Source organism: Solenopsis invicta, chromosome 6, assembly GCF_016802725.1.
Source record: "Solenopsis invicta isolate M01_SB chromosome 6, UNIL_Sinv_3.0, whole genome shotgun sequence".
In the NCBI taxonomy this organism is placed as follows: Eukaryota; Metazoa; Arthropoda; class Insecta; order Hymenoptera; family Formicidae; genus Solenopsis; species Solenopsis invicta.
Window position 1 is genome coordinate 24,111,179 of NC_052669.1, and position 17,694 is coordinate 24,128,872.

Below are 17,694 nucleotides of genomic sequence, written 5' to 3' on the forward strand. Positions count from 1 at the left end.
TTATAAAATAATAAACTTTACTAATGAAAAATAATAAATATCTGGTATTTTTTGTTACCATATTTTTGTTGCAATGTTAATAAAATTATTTAATCTCTAAAACTGAACCGTACAGAATTGATGTGACTTAGCTATACGAATTTTTTTGTTATTTTTGTGTTATTTTTGAATTAATTTCCAAAATTACTCCCACATGCCAACAATCTCCTTTATAATAGCTGCATTTATTTACTGAAGGCAAAGAGAATAAAAAATAATTATTTAAAATACATCGGAATCGTCTCGTTACACTCATTACATATGGCTGCAATTAGCTTGCAATCACGACGCGGTCGCATTTTATTATTAAACGCGCTGGATTTCCTTTTTCGTGGACACCGCGAGAAATTTCGGCAGATGACTTACAGGATATTGCCGCTCCGAAATATTAAAGTTCGTTTCGTTTTTTTTACGCGTTTCGGCATTTTACGCTTGCGTTTTCTGTCCTGAGAGATCCGTCGGCATTTATTTAGCATATTATGCAAAGCGGCGAGGTTGTCAATAATTCAGAATTTCAGCAACGTTCGCATAAGCATGCCTTGTCATAAAGCGAGCGAAATCTTTTACAAGTGCCACTCTTTTAAACGAGCGAGATTCAAGCTTTGTCGCTCTGCAATAACCAGCACGACCGACATTTTTGATTAAAAAGCTACTTTTGATATTAGATTAATTTAGATATAAAAAGGTTTAGGAAAGAAGATACCTCTAGGTATAGGATCCAAGAATACTCCTTTCGTTTCGTTCTACAAATCGGACAAATCGTTCGTAAAATCGTGTTTTGCGCAGTCAGTTATTATTCGTTATTCAATCCGATTGCGACGGTCTTTAACGAGCCGCGATGAAAACTGGGTTCGACTGCGTGCACTAGTGAACATGTGCCCGTCCGTGAAGACGACGCCACTGATCGTGAAAATCGTCACGACAGTCGTGTTTACTTCTTAGCTAAGTCGCGCGGTCAACAAGGTGATACGAGCCGTGCGAAAGTCGACCTCCTTTCGAGTGTCCTCAAAACAATATAGCTTTGCATATTTCACTTTGATTTCGAATTTGCTCGTGCGGCTGGCACTAGCAGCAACGAATAGAATCTCGGATATAATTCTTCAGAACGAAAGGCTTCAACATTTCGCGATTTAACGCCACATTTGGTTTCGTGTATTCATCTCGGAGGCGATGCGGCGCGTAACCGGAATAAGGAAGCGCTTCCTTTTCCTTGCGCCAGCGCCGCGCCGCGCGTCGAGGAACGATCCGTTGCTAGTCGCGACTCCACGGAGAGAAAGAAAGAGAAAGAGGCAACTGTGTGCAATAGCAGTTAGAAGGCCGTAGCACAAGAGAGGCGACGAGGGAGAGGGCCTCTTCATCTCCTCCGCGACGCGCGCGGCGCGTGAAGCCGCGCGGAAGAGAGCGAAGGGAAGGAGCGGCGCGAGCGAGAGACGTCGGCGAGAGCGACAAGGATGCGCTCGCCGCAAGGACGAAGACGGAGCGGCGAAGCGCCGCCGAGCTCGTGTCGTAGGCTCCGACTTGTGTGCTCGCAGCCACAAACTACCCGACCACCACGCAGCACGGATCCACCACGAAACCTTACCGTAGAGTAGTCTCTCCACGTTGCTCACCCCGCCGCGCGACGCCGCTCCGGAATACGATCCCTTTCGTCCCTGGCGGCTGTCTCTCCCCTGCGATTTGTGGGGACCGCTTGAAATTCGTGGCTCAAAGGACGAGCTCTTTGGACCGAGCGCGAATCGAGAGAGAAAGAGAGAGAGAGAGAGAGATCCCGGAAGGACGGAAAACCTCAACGATAATATTTTAAATTGTCTCTTATGCCGCCGCTAATGGTACCGTTGGAGTATGAAGAGGAAATCTCGAAGAGGGTTCGTCTGGAGATGTTGACGTTCAGCTGTGGCATTGCGTGACGCATTGGACAAAATAAAGGAAATAGAAGAGGTCGAGGACAGAGCCGATGCTTTATTGGAGATTGCCGTCGTATTGCCTAATCGCCGATGTCGCCTCTTTTTAGCGAGAGAAGAAATGTATGAGCAAAAGGAGAGGCTACGTATGATCGCCATATTAAATCTTTCCGACGAGAAACGTGAGAAGCCATAAACGCGCACCAATTAGATTTTCGTTTGAAAGAGAATCGATTTTACAAATTTTACTAAGATCAAACGTATTAATTAAAATTATACATCTCGATCCGTCTAAAAATTTACAACACACACATAAAAACAAAGAAGAAAAGAAGAAATCATGTGCCTCCCTAAAACAAGTGGCACCTGCTGCACATTGGTTTGCCTTCAATAAGAATCAATTACAGATTTACTCGAGATTGATTCTTCAATTAATCGAACACTCCTTTTAAGTGAAGAACGTACAAGTTATTGCAATTGGATAATTTTTCCATTGAAAAGTGTATGGTGCGATCGATTCTTTATTTCTGAATTTTGAAAACTTTGACGTGAACATTGAGACGAGTACTTGAAGATATCGTAAGTTTTGCGGTGTGAAATGGTTTCTGCAATTATACGCGTGCGTTGAGGTATCGTTAATTGACTCGTCAGACGTTTAATAATTACCGAAATAGTAATAAAATCCGTGACGGGGAACAGTGAATTAAATTTGAAGATTAACTGGCGAATGTGCGCGGCGCGATTGTTAAAATGCTGATTCTGTGGAAAAACACCTCCGCGCATTATCGTTCTTGACGGCATCCATGTGCTGCGAGGATCATCGATCATTGATCTGGCTGTAGTGTCTACGATCACCGATGAAACTTATCACATGGCCTGCCGTGTCTAGCTGATATTTAACAGGTTAGTCAAGTAGTCTTTTTCTCTCTTTATTTCTTTTTTCAAGGCAATTAATGTTTTATTTGATTTGAATGATAAAATTATTTGCTGCTTCTTTATACACCAGTTTACTTTTTTGTTGAAAAACAAAAATTAGAAACAATTTTCTATTGCGATTATTCTATTAAATTTATTGTAGGTTGTGCAAACGATTTACGTGCAGTAATAAAACTGTCGCGATATTAAAAAAAAAAACCGCGATAAATCGAAGAGATTTTTTGTCTTCACCCAATTCTTTCAATCATTATTTTATGGCTGCTTTGCCATAACTAAAGTTTACAAGAGCCTACGTATGACAAGTTGTCAACGATAATTGAGATTTACCAACTTGTACTACTTGCTCTTTCAAAAATTGACATGGGATTGATCGTGGCCAATTACAATACCGTTATCAATCATTTTTTAATATCGCGAACTCATTATTCCATATCAGTGGGTGAAATTTCGTATATTACTTCGTTCATTTAGAACGACCGTCATCAATTCCGATTGATGTCCCAGTTCAAGGCTGAAACGTGCGAAGAATATTTTTTATCGTCACATAATGCTCTTTCGTGGTATATGGTATATATTTTTTTTTAACGCGTGCATAAATATACTTTTTTAATTATAGATATACAGATAAACAGAATTTTCTTTTATAATTGTAATTTCAATTTTTTTAAATGTTTCTTTCTAAAATGTTTCCTAGTTCGAAGAAAGATTAAAGAAGAGAACGAATGATAATTTTGTAATAACTCCATATAATTCGATCTGAAAAAGTATATCAGTAATATCAGTCTTGATTAAAAATTTTTTTATACGTTGTATATACTGGAATGAATAATTATTTTCTTATCGAATGTGTAAATATAATTAGTTTCTCTTCCGGATGCTCGATTGATGTTTAGATTTTATTTTTAAGGTAAATATTTTTGAGAATTTTGTGTAGGAATACATTTTGATCGTTAATTAGTGAAACTTATAATCTCAGCACCTTGGTATAAGTTTCAAAATTGCGTTTCAAATTTATTTCGCTGTAACGCTATAACTATAATGCTTATCTTCACTGAATTCTGTATCTCTTTAAATGAATAATCTTACCCGTAACTTGAATGATAGAATGCTATGATATATTATATTTTCGTTCATAACGTATTCGGAAGGAAATATAAATAATTTCTGTCGGCAAATTAAAAAAAAAAGGTCTATTTTGACTATGTTATATGAAACTATATTAATCTCATTATAAGCACATTTTATTATGATATATACGTGTCTTTTTTGACATGAATAATTTTTATTGTGGTTCTAGATTATCAAACGAAATAGATCGTTTGTCTTTAAACTTTATTATCCTATTATTCTGATATTAGCGTGGCGGAAAAAAACTCAACGGTCTCCGCACAATTACACCTCGAAATTATATCAGAACCGTTAAAAGTCACGATGGTTGTATCGATACCGAACGCCAAACATCCCATCAGTCCCCCCAATTTTCGGCTAATTAGCACTCAGCATTTCTTAAATCCGTCGTAAAATAAATTCGCAATAACGAAAAGGGTATCTGTGAGAGATTCATGGTGATGACGTATTTTTCAAGAGTCCTGAAATTCTTTCGTTGTTGTTCTCGGTGACGGACGGACGAGGAAACGAACTCCCATATGTGATTTCCGATCTCGCGGTGCATAGAAATGGCCTTGCAAGGCCGCGTAGACTCGTCGTACCTACACACCCGCTTTATTCCCGTAGAATAAGACGAGTGAGACATCGATATGTTGCGGAGCGATCTTAGCTGAACAGGTCCGCTTTCTTCGTCTAATAGAACAGGTAGCCGTCTGGACGCCACGCCCCGGTGCTCCAGTTCTCTTGATCTTCGTCTTACTACTTCTTCGATCTTATTCCTTTCGTTCGTTTTCCGTATATTCTTTTAACAACTTCCTCGACGGTGAGTCTTGAACCCGTCAGATGTATCGCGGATATCATTTCACAAGTAGCAAACACAATTATCAGGATCGAAAGTCTCTTCGAGTAGTGTGAGTGTTTCTAAATCTGTTACATTAGAATCAAAAGTTAGTTTTATAGTTTAAAATCAAATTAACGTGTTATTTTATTTTTTGTATCTCACAAGTTTTAAATTCTCAGTCATTATTAGTTTACTGACCTAAGCTATTTATAAGCTTAGTAAGCTATTTACACCACTACATAATTTTAAAAGAAATATTATCATTAATATATGTGCAAAGTTCCTGAAAATTATTCTCGTTTTATCTCAATCGTATAAAGTACAATGTAAACTTCTGCGTTTTGAACGGCTGCTATTTACGCCCAGAAATGTTAATCAACTTGGGAAGAGGCAGTAAACTGTGACCGAAAACAGTTAAAAACTGTTGGTCGCGCGGCTTTCGCTCCCTCATGAACCCGTAATCAAATTTCTGGCTGGAGACCTTGTTAAAATCGCTAGCTACCACGGTTCCGTTGATCACAAATTTTTTTTCTCCTTCATTTCTTCCAATCGCAGGTCTCCCTTCCGCGTGTGTTCGTGGGTTCGTTTGATTTTAATGTGACTGCGTTTGCATCATGTTCGAATGATTATATCTCCATAAATATTTTATAGAATGCAGTCGACGCCGCCTGTGTGAATGGCACTAATTTAATTCGCGAGACATGTAATCAACAAGAGATTTAAGGATCTCTCTCATCAAGGATATTTTATGTATTTTCCACGTCGTATTTTTTCGAGGATAAATCCTCTTTACGCTGTGCCGAAAGCGATGCAACCAAGCTTGCGTAACGCATTTTATTATTAAAACACACAACAGGAAATATTTACTAGCGCGAATAATTTTTCGTCGACTTCCGTATCGTCTTGCGATCCTGAACGCACGTCACTAGGAACGTACCTTTGAATAGATTTCACGGTCTCTCGTGGGAACACGCGGGAAAACAAAATCGACGCAGAAAAGCATCTCAAACTCTCCCGTCTTCGACGACGCAATGATGTGCGTCTTGCATTCCACGGTTTCGATTTTCTCGCTTTGCGCTCGACTGCTTTTACAGCAATATTGACGCTTTATTATCAGCAAGATTATCTCGCGTCATTCGCTACGAAGAAACGAACAAAGTGAACTAATACTTTAACTGGAGCGGATCGTTTGGACTACTTATCAGGGGACGCAATCAAGTGTCCCTCGTTGATTTTAATAAGTCTCGGATATATTAAAGTATAGATAAAAATAAGAGTCATATTTTTTTTATGAGTGCTTTCTTGCGCGTTAAGTTATAATAATGATAAAGAATAATTTTTTTAAAATAAAAATTAAAAAAATGCTTTTTCAATAAAAATAAAAACACTATTATTATGAAGGATGTACTTTTAAAACTATTCAAATTTTATTATAAAATAGTATAAAAAATCTTTCATAGTTTCTATGACATTCTTTTTGAAAAATGCAACTGATATTTTTCAGAAGAATGTTTTGTCTCCTGACGTGTGAGATTGCAATAAAAAATTACGTGTCTATTATTTTTGTCTATATTTTAACAACATATCGAAAGCTTATTAAAATCGGAGAAGAGCACTTGACTATGTTTTTTTGTTAGACCAGTATTATAATTGCATTTTTATATTAAAGAACTTGATTAAACTCAATCGTGAGAAATGACGTGATTTAATAATTAGATTTTCAGAATCTATTTGATAATTTACGTTCGCAATTGATTTAATTGAGAAAATCTGAAATTTGCTTGAGACTCAGTTGATTTGACTTGGCTTTTCTAACGTTACTTTTGCATTGTGTGAAGTTATTCCTATTACTAACCGATACTTTCCATACGAAAGCTGTAAATGCCTACCGTGGAAAAAGAAATTGGCACCGTAATGATTCGTACTGTGCGTTGCATGCTTATTTTGTACGAATTTTCCCAACGCGTATATGACTAGAATGAGAAGTCAAAAGCTCAATCGTTCGAACGTAGATTTATCGCTCGTCAGCAAGGAAAGAGTGACAATACACATGATGCTGCGTCCGTCGTGCTATCTTTTGCGAGTATAACAACATGTTTGTCGCGGTTACCAGTTATTTAGGGACACGAGAAAGAAAAGACAACCCAAGACTTTTTTAAATCAGAAATTTTCATAGTCATGCTTTTGAATTTATTAGATGTTAGGAGACATTACTACCGTGCGTACGCACACATCTATTTTATTCCTGCCATAGTAATTGGTAACAAAAGTATTTTTAGAAGGGTTTTTGATTTCAAAAAAATCTAAATTTCAAAAAAGTCTAAAATTAATTAAAAAACTCAAACTTCTATTTTACGAATAATATTAGAACAAGAATTAATAATAATATAGAATATGTAATTATTTCTCTCGTACTATCCGTTGCATCTACAATTCTTTGGCTGTTAGAAACACGCTAATACTTTTTCCCATAATGGTTCGTCTGATCTTTTTTTCCGTTTTTTACGCACCAAAGTGACATGCTCCGCTTAATATGAGATATCTTGTTGTTATCTCACTCTATCCACAATAATACTTTGCAGAAGCACACTGTCGCACGCTATAACGTATTTCAGCAATATATATTCGGCGATATTATCGCTCGTGGCAATATCGATGTCTTCTTTAAGACGCGTCAGATGGTTTGTATGAAGTATTACTACCGCACTTGACCGCGAGAATTTCGACTCGGGAAAAAAGTCGAGGAAGACCTGATATAACATTCAACGGTGATTATTATTGGGTACCGACTACTGGTAGCCAATTCCGTAGCATTAAATACTCACTGCCTCTTCATCTCTCCCGCAGGGATGACTAATCTGCACAGTCATTTAGGTTTGGCGAATCCCAAATCGACTCAATACACTGCGGACATCATCGCATACATTTACTCGTCATGTATACGTAGCCACACGTAATTTTTTTTACGGTTTTTTTTTACGAATAGTAATGTAAATGCCTGAGAAAAAGTGGAAGCAAGATATAATCTAATTTAGGATTAATAAAAAATGAATTACGTATACACTGACGTATACGAGGTACATACGTAGATGGAACAGGGTAGCGAAAATTAAATCTCTTATTTATATTTTTTAATTAAAAAAAAAAACTATAATTCCGTACATATCAATGTACATTTAATATATTTATCAAGAATAAGAACTCGAAAAAAGAAATGTGAACATAATGTATTGAAACATCGTCAACTGGAAGAATCTACGTTAGATTTACATTAGTCAATTGGACAAAATGTTTTCACTTGGAAAGTGTTAAATATTTCGCATCTTGTTCATTCAACGACGTAATTATGCAATACAATTTACGAAGATTTAATAGCATTTTGAGAGAGTAATAACTTATTAATAGGTGGAAACTTGAGAGCTAGGATATGCTGTAACTCTGTAAATGTCTTGTTATATTTTTAATAGAATTGTATATAATAAACTACCGGTTCAAATGTAATTACAAAATCCGATAATAATCAAAGTAGGTGAGATAATTAACTAAGGAATGAAACATTAGCAAAAGGTTACGACATTAAGATTAACAATAATTATAAAATTATTTTGTATTATTGGGAATATTTGTAACTTTTTAAAATTACTTTATGATTATTAATTTTTTATGGGAGAATGTTATGTTATATTTTTACTATTATAATTTGAACTTAATTAATTTTATATTTTATTAACTAAATAGAAAATATAATTATATATTATTGTAATTTTATATGTAAATATAATAAAAATTCAATTTTTAATTAGTTATTACGTATCTACGTCGCTTTTTCAGTTAGCTGAGAATCTGTTCGATCTCTCTATTGTATTAACTACTTCTATAAATAGCAGCACATTTTCCACGAAATTTCTCACGATTTCTTTCTTCATGGTTTGAAAAATGAGAACGGAAAGCTCCTCTTAGCCTTGACACATTCGATTTAGTTCATATTATTACGTACAATTGTTATTAAGAGATACACTCCGCCAGCAGGAAGTTGGCAATAATTATAGGTACAATAATCACATTAGTTGCTTCTTCGTTACGTTGATTCGCATTTTCCAATTTTTTTTTTTTCAAATATTTTACTCCGGATATTTTTCATAATATTACGCGTAATAAATATAAAATATACAGCTGCCCGGCAAAGAACGTAAAAAAAAATCGTCATCCACTCTTGTTATAATTACGCATTGATTAACCGCGCGTATCGGAAAAATCTATCGTACGGAATTAAAGATCGTATCACGCGCCTTCGAAAACTCGATGATTGATTTCGTGTACTCGCGCGATATCGAGATCCAGAGTGCGCGCTGATCGCGGCGACCGGCCAGGCAATTACGAAATTGTGATTAACGATGAGTAATTACAAAGTTCGCTACTACGGTGATGGATTAATTACCAGGGCCATTACACGCGTGTTGTCTCTTTCTTCCTCTCTTTCTTCGAGTACTCTTATTTCTGCGTGCGCGCGAGCTCACTCGCGAGAATGAAAGTGCGCGTCGTCATGACATGCTATTAACCCCGACCCCATTGCAAATCCTGATTTTGCTTTTATTACACGCGCGCTACGGAATTTCATTGACGTGCGGCGTGTGCATTATTTTGCCCGTGAAACGGCTAACGAGACTCTTTAATCACAGGACGGAGCTCGTTTGCTCCGTCATAAAGATGTCGAAGGGTTAACCATAGAATTTTATATTACGTGAAAGAATTCTACATCAATTGAATAATTTAATCTGACAATAAGTTGATATTAAACCTAACGTGTTTAGATTTATAGAAAATCTTCTCTCTAAATCTGAATCGGTGGCTAATCACTGATTATCAGTGAATAATTCTGATTGTCAGTGCCAAGTATGCCACTGGTAATTAGTGATTATTTGAACTGAAAAATCAATGAATTTATCGCTTCGTGTATTTATTAATGACTATTGCATATTTATTAGTATTTACGAATGTATTTATTAATACACTGACAAGAAACTTTTCAATGATTACCAGTAACTTTTCAATGATTTTTAGGTTAAAATAAGCGTCAAGTATGTCACTGGTAATCAGTGATTATTCACTGATTCAGATTTAGAGAGTTAGGAAAAAAATTATGAATTCGAGATTAAACGACTTCAATCGATCATTATTGTAAAAGATTATATAAATATTTTATCTGATTTGACGTTATAATAATCTTAACAAGTCCTAATAATATACAGGGAACATTAATTATAAAGAAAAAAATTATAATAAAAACTAAATATTTAGCGGAAATTGAATGTTAAAATTTATAAACTATAAATATTACAGCGTGAACACAACGACGTTTATTACGAATTAATTTACACAAAGGTTTACGTACGAGGCACTACGCATTCTCTACAAATTCTACTGCTGTTGTAACTTTCGCGTAAACTTTTTCTCGTGCCAGCATCGTTAGCTACCGGAGTGTTGGCGTGGATTGATGAACTAGCGGCGATTAATTAATCATGGTGTCCGACTTCGTTCTGTTCTGCGAGCCTAAGCGCGCGCGTGCGTGTGTCCGTCCGTCGCGGCGTCCGTCGGTAGCGGAGGAAGAGCTTTGATAAATCAACGAGATTTCACGTGTCGGGACTATTAAAATGTAGCTACTCATGAAACGTGCCAAGTTGCGCGTTGTTCGCTTAACGTGCTCGCCATATGGGGTGTTAAGGGCGCGCGGAAAAATTCCAATCAACAAATCGACGATGCCCGACAACATTCTGATCTCGCGAGAATAAGGGAGAAAACAAGTTTTCAATTGACGCCGCGTAAGATCAAAGAACTGTTAAGCTGTTCGTAATTGCGGCTTTTTGTCGTGGCTGCAACATGTGCGGTGCAGCGCGCACAATGCACTTTGCATCTTTCCACCGAAAGACGAAAAAAAGAACGGGCGTATGATTAACGATCGCGAACGTGATGAACCCAGCACGTGATAGTAAGAAGGTATCATACGCGGTAAACGTGTTGATGAATTATGACGGCAAAACATAAAATGAATTCAACGTATCTAACGAACAGCGGGATATATTTGCTTATTTAATTTGTTTATTGTTTAAGTATTGTATTAACAAATATATATAATAACCTGTTTTAGAAAATAATAACTTGGATAAAACGTTTTTAGAACAGGTATTATTGCTGGGTATTAGTCTTTGTTAGTGCACGTAGCATAACGGTAACATTGGTCAGTATTTTTAATTATATTCCATATTTTACTAGAAAGAGAGAAAAGAAACTAACAAGCATCATCACGGAAGACAAAAAATTCTTATGTGGGGGATAATTAAAGAAATAAATAAATTAAATATGACGTTATTGAGACATGTAATTATAAATTTTAATTAAACTTATATACGATAAGACTGTTGTAAAAAAGATAATATAGACGCGTCAATGGCAGAAACAAGATAGCACAATATATCGAGTGTGTCGACTTTAATAATTGCGTTAATTATCACGATTCCCTGACACGTTTTTCCTTGCTGCAACCATTCCTCCACCTGCGTGTAAATAATCCTCTATTCTGGAGTTATGCTCTCTCGACTGATTCGCTATCGTTCTCGGCGGAATCCCTTTCATTTTCTAGTCAGCGTACACCGCACCTTCGTGTATCCGCCGCGGTATAATAAAGCACATGCATTTACATCGAGACTAGACTAGTTGAAACGGAAAGTGCGCGCCTGTTAGCAGGTTTATTCACAATGTGCAGTAGGAGATGCGCAGAATGAACGATATTTTATGATCCTGTTATCTTGATCTGAGCTACAGGCGGCGGAAATGAATCTTATTGCCACGGACACTTATCGTACAGTGCAGTCTTTATACATGCTCCAAAAGCAGCACATTCCAAATAGGTATCATACCTTATATCGCTTCATCTGTTTTGTCAAAAATTCTTCATTGACTTTGGAATAAATTTTTTCGTATGTTTTATCATTAGATTTTATTATGTTTTTATTTAAAGCAACGTGAGAATGTGAGAAAGAAATATTTTCGTTCAAACGATTTTTATTCATTCATTTCGTTTTCACGTTTACTTACATTCTCTTGAATGGTTTGTACTCGTCTCGATAAGCAGGAAAGAGCACGTGAAAAGCCGAGGAATCGGGCGCATTAATGCGAGCGTCACGGCGCGATGATCAATATGAACGTGTACGCACATGTATGCTTTTTTATATTATTGTACACTCACACATACATATATATATATATATTTACCGATGAGCGCATAATTGCGGCATGGCAACGTACTCATAGTTCGCTGTTGTTTATTATGCAATACTTTGAACATCCTCATTATCTCGATCAGCGGCTACTAGCTGTTTTCGTAATTAGTCCCGACAAATAAATTTAACTCGAGTATTCAAATTCTACGGAAGAAACTTTTTTCTATCTATTACGTAAGATATCTCTCGTTCTGATTCCATTGTAAATATCTATCGAAAAAGCCGAATGCAATTGATAAAGATGATTTTTTAATCTGCAATCCCGTAAAATATGCTTTGTTTTGTTTGAAAAAAATATTTTTTTAATTGTCACATATATTCTTACCCGTACATACGATACTTCATCGTCTCTTTTAAAATTTCGAGGCTTTCATTGAAGTAGCCGAATCGATAATTATGATCGAGGGTGGATAAGAAAAGCGGGGAGGAATGAACGATCGTGAGATGAAGTTATTTCGGACGGAGATACGCATCGACAAAACGAAGGTTATTAAATCCAGAACGCGACGAGAAGCTATACCAAAAGAAAAAAAAAACAAAAAATTGTCTCTCTTTCTCTCTCTCTCTTTCTCCTTGTAAAAAGAGCCGCGTTTTTAATAAGACGCGGTGTATGAATAATGCGGATGCAACCGCGTTAGAATTAATATATACGCAAAGGAAGCGTCATGGGCACGTGGGCAGGGCATAAATATTAATTAATGGACCTTATTACGCTGGCGTAGTGAGTTTCACTATGGTTCGATGAGTCTACACGCGCACCGCTGCTACCTGCCTGGCGCGGCTCGATCGCTGATGTAATAAAGCGCTAATATATCGACGAAAAAGAAACTTATATAATTGCGCCCGTGTCGACGACATTGCCTCATTTACACCGTAATTAATTTCAATAGATACCTTTTTTGTTATGGCTGCCAAATCACCCGCGAAGATAGCTGAATTATTAAGCATTTATTAGATTGATTAATTACCTGGCGTTAAATATCAATTAAATTGATTATTTACTCATTATTAGATATATATTTCTTAGCGTGTAGCGTTACGAAATATATATCAAATATTTTACGTTGAAATATAATTTTTTGTGCAGCATTCTTAATTGAGAATGCTGTACAAATGATGATATTGTAACGTTATATTAAAAATCATACAAAATCGTAAGGATTGGTTGAAAATATTAATTGTAAGCGGTGTTCGTTTTATCTTCAAGCATCTTCCCATTTGTTAGAACCTATCGTTTAAGCAGTCAGTATTTCTTGTCGGATGTTGAACAATGATATCCACCCGGTACCCGTTACGCCCATTCCGCTAAGAAACTTCATCGGCCACTGATTGTTCTGCTGATGGAATGAAGCAGCAGGACATCTCTATGGCATTGGTTCCGCGATACCACTAACGCTTTCTACACGCAGCTCTGAGGCCGCATTACCGATGTCAAATAAATTAGCGTACATAGCCGGGGATAATTGAGAGGCACACGCCTAAGATCGTATGCTCGTATGAATCGACTAGTTTGTCACGTGTCACATACCGCGGCAGTGATGCACAATTTTCATGCAATCAGTCACTAAATTGCACTTTATTGAACGGCGGTGAGGTGGAGATTTATTAAATTGCCTCGCTAGGCAAACGGAACTAATCAATTTGCAGTAATATGGTGACATTACGGAACGTGCCAAGCAGCAGCGTTACGTGTAATGTGTAATATCTATTTAAAATTAAGTAAAAAATAAAGTTTTTTTTTTTCATTACTTTTTCGTAATTTGTCAAACTCTTTTATTTTCAATTTATATTAATTAAAAATTGAAGAAAAAGATCGCACAGATTTTTTTTTTTTATTGAAATGCGAGTTGTGCATCACTGTGCCAGAAACACGCCCGTTTTCTCGGAATACGCATCCTCCGCGTAAGACGTCAATGAAACGGACGTGCCGCAAGCGCAACGCCCCTGAGAAGACACAGGTGACTGCTTGAAGTGGAGTGTATACTCTTCACGCGTGCATAAGTCAGCGAATGATTCCGGTCTTTACCGATCCATACAGTTTACCGTTGCTTTAAATACGGCAACATTGTAGATATTCGTACATAAAAAATAAACGAATGTAAAAGTTATTCTAAATACTTAAAAAATGGTTGATCATAGTTGTTACATTTATATTATTTACTAGATTATTATAAAAAACATTGTATTTTGATAATGCGCGAATGGAAACGAACGTACATAAACATGGCTGCTTTTATTTGCAAAATTTTATGAAGGAATAAATTTCTTTTTGCATGAAATTTTTTTTCTTAACTTAAAGTGCCGAGTTGAGTTGATTAGCGTGAGTTTTATGTGACGTTAAATGCGGAATAAAACACTACTAGATTGCAATGGCGACGGAAGAAAATAAGACGGTTCGTGAAGCGTAAACGGCGAATTCCTTACCTCAGAACGCGCCGCCAGCATAATTTCCGTACCGTTGTAGGCAGTATCCGACTGAAAAGTGTAGACTTCCGCCGCGTCCATAAGTTAGATTTAACCATTTCTTGCCTTTGCGGTATGTCACGCATGCTGCCGGTCATTCGGAACATCGTGATGCACCACCGAGCCGCAGCCTCGGGCACTTGTTACGGAGAATTCTAATAAATTCGAAAAAATTTCCCTCGAATGCGCAGACGATGTCGCGCTTGGGGAAAGAGAGGAGTCTCCAATTACCTTGTCGCCCAACTGTTTATGTCCGTCTTAAATTTAGATTAGCAACGATTTATTAATATCAGTTATTTATTAATCACTAAGTAATTCTTCGTGCGTGTTTTAAACTGTGTTAAAACAGTAATATTTTTCTAAAAAATAAAACACCCAGATGGATAAATAGATTCCAAATTGTTTCAATAATTCGTAAAATTTAGGAACGAGTATTCATAAAATTTCAACGCTTCGACTGTACGTAACAAACATATACATCAAATAATCAAAATCATATTACAATATTTTATTAACAAAACGAAGAATCTATAAATATAAATATCTTTAAATAAATGACATTGATAGCTGCATAAGTTTTGATCAAAGAAATAAACAGTTACTTGATGACGTACGGCCATATGGCAATCATGAGCAGAGATATACTATGATCTAACCACGCTATAAGGCATTGCAATTTTTTCATTCAGAGACTCTAATCGGATAACAAAAAAAAGGAGAATTATAGCAGCAAGTGTAACAGCGAACGTATTTGATCGAGCGTATTCATTCGTCCATTAATACCAGCTAGTAGTAACGGAACGAGATTATTGTTATCGAAATAAAAAGTGATTAACTTATCCTTTTATTCTTCGCACATGACGTATGTCTTTAATCAGACTATAGTCTTGCCGCTGTAGATCGTTATCGGCTTTCAATGAATTCTTTTTTCGTGATCGCACGAGCGCGCTCCGGGCGCATAGATATCTCATTTCGCGACGAACCGCGCAAGCCACGTTGATTACCGTTTTAACGACCACGCTGCCGGATATTCCAGGAATAATGCGTGCATGCGTACATAACAACCATGTTAAAAGTCGGGATAACATAAGCGAGACGGTAGACCGTCGTTCGAATTGCGCTCGAATTTGCTTTTCGCATCAATTATAACATCGCATTCATAATTAAACTTATTCATTATTTTCTTAAGCAGTTTTGGGGAGAAATACATCAGTCGTGTATCACGTTTATCGTTTCCGTTTCACCATTTGTGGATGCTACTCTTTAATGTGAGACTGTTTTAATCGGCTTTTCGACGATTGAGTGAAAACACGGAGACATCCTTTGGACAAGCAAAACGGATTTGTAAAACGATAACATTATTATATTTTTACAAACATGAATAAAAAAAATTTATTCCATGAATAAAGAAAAGAATTAGGCGGAGAAAAATTTATATGAACATATAAATTAATTTAAAACATTTTTATATACAATATAATAATTATCTTATAATAATTAAATATTTTATAATAACAATTGTTAATAATTTGCATATTATAAATTTATTTTCTAAAGAAAAGAAATTGCTTAAATGATGGATATCACTTGAAGTCTAAATAGAATAATGTAAATTTTTTTCTGACGATAATCCGGATAATCTTTATCTTTTTTTTGTATACTTGATAAAAATTAATAGCTGGTACCGTATGCTCTCGAAACAGCGTTCAAATTGCGATCATTCCTTATTATACCTGCTTAATTTCTCGTTCTTACTTCAAAGGAATCTTCCTCGTTATCTGCGTAAAGCTGGCGCGACTGATCGACTCGTGTTATATATCCGCACGTGTTTCGACCAACTTCTTTTTTTTTCCTGGCCATTGCACGGATGATTGCGCGAGGATACATCACACTATAAATTGTGCGACTCTCGATGTCGTTCGCTTTTTTAATGGCCCACATTTCCCTGCTCTCAGGCGAATTCCCGGGTTTGAAGACATCGTTAAAAAGTAGTATTCCGATTATTGCTATAATGAAAACGCCAAGCAGTGTGGTCAGGCTCGCATGAAATTTCGAGTCGTATTTTAAAATAATTAAGCTCTTGTCTCTTTGATACGTGATGGATTATCAATATACGTGGAGAAAAAATGGTCTAATGATCAACGTGAACGTGGAGCGCTTGATAATCCGTCTTATTTGTATTTGATCGAAATTTGTTTTTAAGATTTCTACAATCAATCAACTATAATTAATGTTATATCAATTTTCTATGTGCTATTTGTATCTTTTATAGCTGAATTTGAGATTGATTTTTAAATGAATTTGTAGCTAGGCTCGCATGAAATTTGAAGTCGTCTTTTATGATAATTAAGCTCTTTGAATACGTAATGGGGATCAATGTATGCGGAGAAAAAAATGATTTAATGATCAACGTGAATGTGGAACGTTTGATAATCTGTCTTATTTGTATTTGATATTTGTGATCAAAATTTGTTCTTAAGATTTCTATATCTATCAACTATAATTAATGGTATATCAATTTTCCATGTGCTATTTGTATCTTTTATAACTGGATTTGAGATTGATTTTTAAATGAATCTTTTTCTTTTCTTTATAAAAGCTAACGGCGTTATTAGCCTTATTTCTATTCGTTAAAAACTTAATGTAGGCCATCTCTTAAAGAGATTTTAATTTCTCCTTTTAAAGAAAGATAAACAAGATTAATTGTCTCTGTTCACATTTTTAGAAAATGTGCGTTAGATTAGAAGACGTATGTTATTTAGCCATATGTCTTTACAATAAAATTCTTTGTTCCTCCTTTTTAATTTAGAATACATTTTTTTATTATCAAGTAGAATTTTTATTTGATTTTTACGTAACATTTCACCTGGGCATGAAACCAGCTCTGCTGAAAGTGGAACACGGATGATTGGTTGTAAGCTCGGGACGTGTCGTTGTCGCGATTATAGGATGCGATTATAATGCCGCGTTAATTATTGCATTGACAGGGACATGGAAATTACAGGCGGTATAAGGGACCCCTTTCTGTTCGGGTCTACCGTGTTCGTCGAGGATTTATGCTGACGCGTGGCCAAAGAGCTCGAAATTTTTGCACTGTCATTCAGTTCATCAATTTCCAACATCGTAAAAT

General features: G+C 36.1%; 1 protein-coding gene across 3 annotated transcripts in view; it reads left to right on the plus strand.

Annotated features, from left to right (window-relative positions):
* Window positions 1–17,694, plus strand: part of LOC105200543 — an 83,001-nt gene that overhangs the window by 5,212 nt on the left and 60,095 nt on the right. For 2 of the 3 annotated variants that reach the window (XR_005575059.1, XM_039450898.1), the window contains exon 1: window positions 1,262–2,843. The exons of the other annotated variant lie outside the window; for it this stretch is intronic. The gene's annotated coding sequence lies outside the window, so the exon portion shown is untranslated. Of the gene's footprint in view, window positions 1–1,261; window positions 2,844–17,694 lie in introns of those variants that run through there. 3 annotated transcript variants of the gene reach the window in all.